Source organism: Anas platyrhynchos, chromosome 18 (genome assembly GCF_047663525.1).
Source record: "Anas platyrhynchos isolate ZD024472 breed Pekin duck chromosome 18, IASCAAS_PekinDuck_T2T, whole genome shotgun sequence".
Taxonomy (NCBI): domain Eukaryota; kingdom Metazoa; phylum Chordata; class Aves; order Anseriformes; family Anatidae; genus Anas; species Anas platyrhynchos.
In genome coordinates this window covers 10,766,199-10,772,344 of record NC_092604.1, presented here as the reverse complement: position 1 = coordinate 10,772,344, position 6,146 = coordinate 10,766,199, and positions in this window count along the sequence as shown.

Genomic DNA, 6,146 nt, shown 5'->3' with positions numbered 1-6,146 from the left:
CTCAGGACTTCCAGCGGTGGGTGAGCTCGGCGGCGTTGTTGGATTTATGCAGAAAATTTTACCTGGGTCTTCTGGGGAGCGGCCGGAGCTGGCGTAGATGTGCCGAGCAAAGGCTGCTTTCCTTGTCGCCCTTTTATCCTCTCCATCAACGCAGGCCAAGTGTGTGAGCAGGCTGCTAAAAGTGGCAGCAGCGTGGAGGGATGGAGAGTGGGGAGAAAATGTCATCATGGACCCCAAATCTTTTCCTTGAAGGCGCTCGGGTTCGTCTTGAACCCATCCCTCGGCGAGCGCGACAGACACGCGGTGGCTTCCTCCCCATCGTCCCACTCAGCCCGCTGGCCGAGCCGGGTTTTTTAATCCGGATTTCAGAGCTGGATCCTTTTGGGGCAGCAGGACGTGGGCTGTTCGGTGAGAGGTTTCTGCTCAGCAGCCGTCGCCCTGCCGTGGGGCGCGTTTCGCCCCTCGCCACCAGCCTCCCCCCGGCTCTTTGCAGCCCTTTTTTATAAACGACCGCTCGTGACAGCCCCTAATAAACGAGGTAAGAGTTAAGAGAAGCAGCCTCGTGCGGTGATAGTAGGAAAAGGATAAAAAAAAATAGAAGTGTTTCATGCCATTGTTGCTGTGTTAGCTTGTCCCTGGCGTGCGGCTCGCTTCCATGGCGTAGCGCTGGGCTCCTGCTATTAAATAAACAAAGAGATGTCCCCGCTGCAGGACCGGCGTTTGTTGAGCAGCAAAACCCGAGCTGGTGGCCTCGAGGACGAGCTTCACGCCCCGAGGAGGTGGCGGTGGATCTCAGGACGGGGCTGGGGTGTGCAGAAGCACCTGGGTGGAAATGGGGTCTTGGTGCACCCCGAAACCGTGAGAGTGAGGGGATGGAGAGGGGAGGTAGGAGCGAGGAGGGAGCGGTGATGAAGGTGCCACCGGGTCCCTGCAGCCGTGCTGACCTCCTCCGGTCCTACGAGAGGCAGGGAGACAGAAATGGGTGGGAAAAGGCGGAATTGGTGGCTGCGATAACCGCTAATAAAACCTCACCTCACCCCTGCCAACTTTCTGCAATGGAGAAGCTCACGGGGGTCTCGGTGCTGCTTCAGGAAGGATTCTCCTGGCCCAGATGTAGAATTCAACGGGGCTTTTGGAAGTCACTTGGTGCTCTAGTAGCCGAAGAAGAGGTCTTGGTCCTCTAACGGGTCGGATACAGCCTCCCCTTCAGGGGCGAGCACCCTTCCCCCTGACTCCTCAGCTGTCCTGGGGCAGACGCGGATTTCTCTGGGCTCTGAGCTTGCAGCTGGGGGGATCCAAACCAGAACAAAGCCCCCTGCAGCTCAGCGGGGTTTAGCCCTCAGCTCGGAGGCTTCGGGGCTTGGAAAAGGCTTTCGAGGGGGTGGAGTGGGCGCTTCTGCTAGCTATAAAAACTCAGTGTCTAAAGGAGCAAACTTCCAATATTGCTGAGCGTCCACACGTCCTGCGATGGTGACAAACCCTGTAAAATCACCCGGTGGGGTGGTGAGGGAGAAATTCCAGCCAGGTGTTCGGTTATGGGTTATGTTCCTTTTTGGGGTGCTGGCTGATCGCCGAAAGCGGCCGTTCCGCACGGCACCTCCCTTTCTCTGTGCGCAGAGCCTTTAAAAATATTAGTTTAGGTATTACATCTCCCCTTTGAACAAATTCCCTTGTAGGCAAGAATAAAACTTACAAAAAGGCTGTTACAGAGATCATCAGCTCTCTATTAGATAGCTCGGAATATGCTCCGCTAGCACCGGAGTTTAGTCTTCTCCAAATTACTGGAGAGGATTTGCCTGTATCTTGCTGATCCATCCACATTTTAATTTCCTCTGCACGGATACATATTGCAGGATGCTGGAAATCCCCAAGCCCACTGGAGCTGCAAGGCTGGATGTTTCATCCTGTAACACCAATAAAATGTTAATGCATACTAATAGCAACAGCAAAGGGGTTTATGGAGCGAGCTTGGAAGCGTTTTATAATTGCCAGGGTATCCGTGGCACGGAGAATTTGGGGTTAGAGTCATCAAGTGGCGCGCTGTGTCAACGCAGGAAGAGAAACCCCCTCGAATACACCTCAAACCCGCTAATTTTTATAATTAAAGGGGGAAGAAGGGAGAGGGCTCCCTGGGGGGAGAGTAAAACACGAACTGCACACCCGTGAGATCCGCGCGGGGTCCTGCTGGATGGGGACGCTGCGTGTTGGGTTTCCAGCTCCGCCACAGCCCCCCCGTGCCCTACCCACGGGCGCTGCCTCGGTTTCCCACCCGTGCACCAGGAATCAAAGCAGGTCCCGCTGCCTGAACCCAGCAAACCCAGGCAGGAGGTGACATAAAAACACAAAATGTTACACGAAATCTCTTGGCTTCCCTGCACGCCGCTCTGCCCGGCCGCAGCATCTCCCGACCCCCAGCACCTCCTCGCCCCCGGTGCTGCTCCTTGGGCTGCGCCTGCTCCAAAATCCAAAAATCTGGGGATTTTCCGGAGTCGACAGCTCCCGAGCCAAGCTTTAAGCCCGTGGTGGTGCCTAAAGCAGCAGGCAGGGCTGTTTTAGGTTTTAGAGGGGGGCACGGGGCGGCTGGGTGAGGAGGAGGAGGTTGTGCAGAGAATTGTTGGGGAGCTTGGGAACGGGCGATTTTGTGAGCAAACCGGAGCCTCGGAGCAGGACTTCCCTGCTTCAAAACTCCCTTCGCATCCACGTCCACTTTTATTTTGTAAAACCCGGGGAAACAGGGAAAAAAATTAACGTCTTGTCACGTGTTTCTGTGCAAAAGCCTCACTGCAGGGAGGAAAAGGGGGGAAAACGGGGCTCTGTTGGAAGTTAAAAAAAAAAAAAAGCCCCCAAAATGAGACTGTGGAAATATTCACGGAGCAAAGGCAGGCGTGGTCCTACAGCACGGGGCTGCTGCTGCCCTGTGGGGCCACAACACAACCCCTGGAGCTCGGCCCCATCCTTACAGGGGCACCTTTCTGCCTTGCCCTGCTCGGGGAGAACCAGAAGCGAGGTTCAGCAGCGCCTGCGGCCACGTTGCCAACATCAGAGCTGGGGCTGGGCAGGAGAGAAGGGGCAGCTCCGGTCCCGTGAGAGCAGCTGGAGGGGGGTAACGAGGAGCATTTTGTGGGGACAGCACCGGGGAAAGCCCTCGCCCTTCCCCTGGGCAGCAGCAGCTGCGGAGTTAACGCTGCTCCTCGTCTCCCCGCAGGTGTGGGGCAGGTGCCCACCACGCAGCTGGGGCCAGAGGTGGGGAAATTAAAGATAAGAGCGGGGTTGGAGCTGGTTTTCCCCTTCCCTGCCCCTGCAGGAGCTGCACCTGGGGCTCCTCTGCTGCCCTTTCCCTCTGGGCTGGCTCCTGCCCTCGCTGGTGGCCACCCCGAGCCTCTGCTGGCAACCAGGACAGGCGCCGAGGAGGGCAGGTAAGCCAAAAGCTGGTGGGCTTTGCTTGGCCAAGCCGTTGTAGCCCTGGTTTGGGAGGGCAGCAGCTGGGGTTTGTTGTTCCCTCGCCTGTGGGGGCAGCAGCTCCTTTTTTTGGAGACCCCTTGTTGGGTTTTGCTTGGGGGGGGTCTGTGCGCCTCTGCTTGCTGCGGGATGCGCTCCGTGTGTCCGCCCGGTGCTGCCAAAACCCCAAAACAGCCGCTGGTGGCTGCCAGGTGCTTGGGGTTTTGCTTCTCCTGCTTTTTTCTGTGATTTTCTGCTTTCACCACTTCCACGGCGAATCCGGGGTAGGCTGAGCGCGAGGAGCAGCGTTAATCACCAGCCCCATAAGCAGGAGATAGAAAGGCCAAATGTGCATAATTACCGCTCGGATGCTAATTACCTGGGCTGAGACCAACCCGAACATCCTAAACACGCTGCCGACGGGAGCAGCCTCTGGTCCGCGGTGCCGTGTCCCCCGTAGCTCTCGCGCTGTTCTCTCTGCATGGGAGAAGTTCAAACAGCTGCTAACACGTGCGGGTCCCCAAACGCGCTCCTGCTCGTTCGTAGCGGAGCTGGGGAGATGGCAGGAGCTCGTCAGAGCTGATGGATCCTGCTCTGGGATCCGTAAAGCACGGGAGCCGTTTTTCCTGGTGCCGAGGGAGCCCTTGGGGTGCGCGGCGATGTCCCCCTGGGCACGGGCTCTTTGTAGCCCAGCGGCACGAGGACATGGCTGGGCTGGCAGCTCCCACGCTCGGAGAGATGCGTGGAATTGTAGCGAGCCCTCCAAACACCGAGGGGTGTTGCTGCCTCTTGCTGGGGGCGATGCAGCCCCGAACAAAGTGGGCAGGTGGGGAGGAAAGCAGGCGGGTGCTGAGCTGGGGAGGCAGCACCAGCCCCGGTACTGGAGCAGCATCTGCCCCGGTGCGGGGTGGTGGCCCCAAACCAAGGGGGTTCAGCGCGGTGACACGGAGGGGGCCCCGAGGATGGGAACTGCCCTTGGAGAAGGTTTTGTTATGGTGTGGCTGAGTGCAGGCTCTGGGCTGAGGAGTTCCCCTGCTCCCCTTGCACCTCCTGTGGCTCTGCCCCAGCCCCACTCCATCCTCAGGGCCCCCCCTCCAGAGCTGCTGCCACCCCCGGGGCTGCCAGGGACAAAATTTTTGACGCCCCTTCACCAAGGCACACGAACGGCTGCAAGGATAAAAGACACGAAAGGATTTTGGGGATAGAACAGCAGCAATGAGGTGGGGCAGCCCAATGGCTCTGGAGGGCAGGTTTGGGACGCGGAGTGGGGTTGGAGGGGTCCCATGTGTGAAGTTCCCCCAAATTGGGGGTGCTCCAGCCCATCTGCTCGGTACTTTGAGCCTGGGGACCCTGCGCTGCCCTGCGATGCTCCCGGGGCTGGGGAGGGGTGAAAATATTTTTTTTGTGCCTGGGAGGCGAGGAGCGTGTGTGTGTGCGAGTGCCAGGACCAGGCTTGTACTGGGGGTGCAACCTTCCCCTGTCACCTCCCTTCCAGCCTGAATGCTTCTGCCATCATGATTAATTTATCAGGTGCTTATGAATATGCAGATGAGGCGCTGGGTTTCCAGGCTCTGCTTTCAGGAGAGGCTGCGTGTGATGGGCTCGCTGCCGCCTTCAGAAGAGAAATGTCATGTACCGGGGCTGAAAATAAATAAAAAACCGGGCTGCCGAGAGCGCCCGGCTCCCAGCGACCCCAAGGAGCTGCGGGATCCGCTCGCTCCTCGCTTCCAGGGGGGGTTTATCCGTGTCCCCCCCCCACCCTGCGTGGTTACCTGCGAGGTTTTTGTCCCTTCTGGGCTTTGAAAGCTCAACGGGAGCCCCCCGAAACTTCCCCCCGGAGTGGTGCCGAGGGCTGGCTGCCCCCGGGGAGGGGATGTTTGGAGAGGGGGGTGCGCCTGGGGGGGGTCCCATGGGGATATGGGGGGGCTCCAGGGGATCGCAGCACCTGGAAGCCACGGTGTGGGTTGGGACCAAGCTGCCGGTGCTGCGTCCTGGGGTTTTTGGGGTTGCGGGGTGCAGGAGGACATGGGGGGGCTTTAGGGGGGAAGTTTTTTTTTTTGGGGGGGGGCTTCGGGCTTCGGCACCTCTGATCTGTGGGGGGGGGGTTTGCAGGAGCAGCCGCCTGCTGAAACTTCCCCCAGGCGCTGCCTGCAGCCCCCCGGGTTCCCCACTGGGGAGGGCAGGCAGCAGGGGGGGGGCGAGCGAGACCCCGGGCTGCCAGGCACAAGGAGAGGGCTTTTCCCCCCCCCCCCCCGGGATGGGGGAGAACCCCCCCCACCCCCTTGAAACATCCGACCCCTGGGTGCTGCAGGAGCGCTCGGCTGGACGAGGGGGTTCTTGATGAATTTTAAATTGATGAATTTTAATTTGGGGGGGGGGGGGGGAGGAGGGACGCCCCCTGCCCCGAGCTGGGGTCGGGGCCGCCCCCCCCCCCCGGCACTGCGGGGCCCGCAGCGGGCACCAGGGGGCGCCGTGGGCGCGGAGCGGTGGCCGTGGGGGGGGGTTGGGGGGGGGCGAGGGGTGCGGGGGGGTTTTGGGGCGCGCTCCGGCTCGGCTCTGAGCTGGGGGGGGGGGCAGCGGCCGCGACCCCGCTGCCTTCTTCCGAGGGCCCCCCCCTATTATCACCCCCCCCACCCCAGGATCCGATTTTTGGCAGACCCAAAAATCGGGGGGGGGTCTGAGCGGTGTTGGGGGGCTGGGGGGTGTTG